Genomic DNA, 4,147 nt, shown 5'->3' on the forward strand with positions numbered 1-4,147 from the left:
GATACACTGTGAAACCCACATACACACCTGGCAGGATCCTGACAAACTGCGAAAACCCCAGACACACCAGGCAGGATCCTGATAAACTGTGAAACCCACATATACACCTGGAAGGAACCTGATAAACTGTGAAACCCCATACACACGTGGCAGGATCATGATACACTGTGAAACCTCCAGGCACATCTGGAAGGATCCTGATGCACTGTGAAAACCCCATACACATCGGGAAGGATCCTGACGCACTGTGAAAACCCTATTCACATCTGGCAGGATCCTGATAAACTGTGAAACCCACATACACACCTGGCAGGATCCTGATAAACTGTGAAACCCACAGACACAGCAGGCAGTATCCCGATAAACTGTGAAACCCCCATTATCACCTGGCAGGATCCTGAAAACTGTGAAACCCCCATACACACCTGGCAGGAAAATGATAAAGTGTGAAACCAACATACACACCTGGCAGGATGCTGATAAACTGTGAAACCCCCATACACACCTGGCAGGATCCTGATAAACTGTGAAAACCCCAGACACACCTGGCAGGATCCTGATAAACTGTGAAAACCACATACACACCTGGCAGGATGCTGATACACTGTGAAACCCCCATACACACCTGGCAGGATCCTGATAAACTGTGAAACGCCCAAACACACCTGGCAGGAAACTGATAAACTGTGAAACCAACATACACACCTGGCAGGATCCTGATTATTTGTGAAAAGCCCATACACACCTGGCAGGATCCTGAAAAACTGTGAAAACCCCAGACACACCTGGCAGGATCCTGATAAACTGTGAAACCCACATAAACACCTGGCAGGATCCTGATACACTGTGAAACCCCCAAACACACCTGGCATGATCCTGATAAACTGTGAATCCCACATACACACCTGGCATTATCCTGATACACTATGAAAACCCCATACACACCTGGCAGGATCCTGATGCACAGTGAAAACCCCATACACACCTGCCAGGATCCTGATGCACAGTGAAAAACCCACACACACCTGGCAGGATCCTGATGCACAGTGAAAACATCAAACACACCTGGCAGGATCCTGATGCACTGTGAAAACTACATACACACCTGGCAGTATCCTGATGCACTGTGAAAACCAAATACGCACCTGGCAGGATCCTGATACACTGTGAAAACACCACACACACCTGGCAGGATCCTGATCCACTGTGAAAACCCCATACACATCTGGCAGGATCCTGATCCACTGTGAAAACCCCAGACGCACTTGGCAGGATCCTGATACACTGTGAAAACCCCATACACACCTGGCAGTGTCCTGATGCACTGTGAAAACACCATAAACACCTGGCAGGTTCCTGATCCACTGTATATACCCCATACGCACCTGGCAGGATGCTGATAAACTGTGAAACCCCCATACACACCTGGCAGGATCCAGATATACTGTGAAAACCCATACACACCTGGCAGGATCCTGATATACTGTGAAACCCCCATACACACCTGGCAGGAGCCTGATGCACTGTGCAAACTCCATACACGCCTGGCAGGACCTTGATAAACTGTGAAGACCCCATGCACACCTGGCAGGATCCTGATACACTGTGAAATCCCGGACACACCTGGCAGGATCCTGATCCTCTGTGAAAACCCCATACACACCTGGCAGGATCCCGATCCCCTGTGAAAACTCCGTACACATCTGACAGGATCCTGATCCACTGTGAAAACCCCGTACACACCTAACAGGATCCTGATCCACTGTGAAACCCCATTCACATCTGGCAGGATCCTGATAAACTGTGAAACCCACATACACACCTGGCAGGATACTGATACACTGTGAAAACCCCACACACACAGAGCAGGCTCCTGATGCACAGTGAAACCCCAAACACACCTGGCAGGATCCTGAACCACTGTGAAAACCCATACACAAGTGGCAGGAACTCGATAAACTGTGAAACACACATGCACACCTGCAGGATCCTGATACACTGCGAATTCCCCATACACACCTGGCATGTTCCTGATCCACTGTGAAAACCCCATACACATCTGGCAGTATCCTGATACACTGTGAAAACCCCATACACACCTGGCAGGATCCTGATACACAGTGAACAACCCCGTACACACCTGGCAGGATCCTGATACACTGTGAAAACCCCATACACACCTGGCAGGATGCTGATACACTGTGAAAACCCCGTACACAACTGGCAGGATCCTGATGCACAGTTAAACCCCATTCACATCTGGCAGGATCCTGATACACAGTGAAACCCCATTCACATCTGGCAGGATCCTGATACACTGTGAAACCCCATACACACCTGGCAGGATCGTGATAAACTGTGAAACCCCATACACACCTGTCAGAAACCTGATACACAGTGAAACCCCCATACACACCTGGCAGGATCCTGAAACACTTTGAAAACTCCATAAACGCCTGGCAGGACCTTGATAAACTGTGAATACCCCAAACACACCTGGCAGGATCCTGATACACTGTGAAATCCCTGACACACCTGGCAGGATCCTGATCCTCTGTGAAAACCCCACACACACCTGGCAGGATCCCGATCCCCTGTGAAAACTCCGTACACATCTGGCAGGATCCTGATCCACTGTGAAAACCCCGTACACACCTGGTAGGATCCTGATCCACTGTGAAACCCCATTCACATCTGGCAGGATCCTGATAAACTGTGAAACCCACATACACACCTGGCAGGATCCTGATACACTGTGAATACCCCACACACACAGAGCAGGATCCTGATGCACAGTGAAACCCCAAACACACCTGGCAGGATCCTGAACCACTGTGAAAACGCATACACACGTGGCAGGAACTTGATAAACTGTGAAACCCACATGCACACCTGGCAGGATGCTGAGACACTGTGAATTCCCCATACACACCTGGCAGGTCCCTGTTCCACTGTGAAAACCCCATACACATCTGGCAGTATCCTGATACACTGTGAAAACCCCATACACACCTAGCAGGATCCTGATAAACTTTGAAAAACCCCGTACACACCTGGCAGGATCCTGATACACTGTGAAAACCCCATGCACACCTGACAGGATGCTGATACACTGTGAAAACCATGTACACAACTGGCAGGATCCTGATGCACGTTGAATACCCCAAACACACCTGGCAGGATCCTGAACCACTGTGAAACCCAATACGCATGTGGCAGGATCCTGATAAACTGTGAAACCCCCAAACACACCTGGCAGGATCCTGATAAACTGTGAAACCCACATAGACACCTGGCAGGATCCTGATCCACTGCGAAACCCCGTCCACACCAGGCAGGATCCTGATAAACTGTGAGACCCACATACACACCTGACAGGATCCTGATGCACTGTGAAAACCCCATACACACCAGGCAGGATCCTGATAAACTGTGAAAAATACATACACACCTGGCAGGATCCTGATGCACTGTGAAACCCCATACACACGATGCAGGATCCTGATACACTGTGAAACCCCATACACACGTGGCAGGATCCTGATCCACTGTGAAACCAAATACACACCAGGCAGGATCCTGATAAACTGTGAAACCCACATGCACACCTGGCAGGAGCCTGATACACTGTGAAACCCACATACACACCTGGCAGGATCCTGACAAACTGCGAATTCCCCAGACACACCAGGCAGGATCCTGATAAACTGTGAAACCCACATATACCCTGGAAGGAACCTGATAAACTGTGAAACCCCATACACACGTGGCAGGATCCTGATACACTGTGAAACCTCCAGGCACATCTGGAAGGATCCTGACGCACTGTGAAAACCCTATTCACAACTGGCAGGATCCTGAGAAACTGTGAAACCCACATACACACCTGGCAGGATCCTTATAAACTGTGAAACCCCCAGACACAGCAGGCAGTATCCCGATAAACTGTGAAAACCCCATACACACCTGGCAGGATCCTGAAAACTGTGAAACCCCCATACACACCTGGCAGGAAAATGATAAACTGTGAAACCAACATACACACCTGGCAGGATCCTGATAAACTGTGAAACCAACATACACACCTGGCAGGATCCTGATAAACTGTGAAAACCCCAGACACACCTGCCAGGATCCTGATAAACTG

This window comes from Heterodontus francisci, unplaced genomic scaffold (genome assembly GCF_036365525.1).
Source record: "Heterodontus francisci isolate sHetFra1 unplaced genomic scaffold, sHetFra1.hap1 HAP1_SCAFFOLD_74, whole genome shotgun sequence".
NCBI classification, from domain to species: Eukaryota; Metazoa; Chordata; class Chondrichthyes; order Heterodontiformes; family Heterodontidae; genus Heterodontus; species Heterodontus francisci.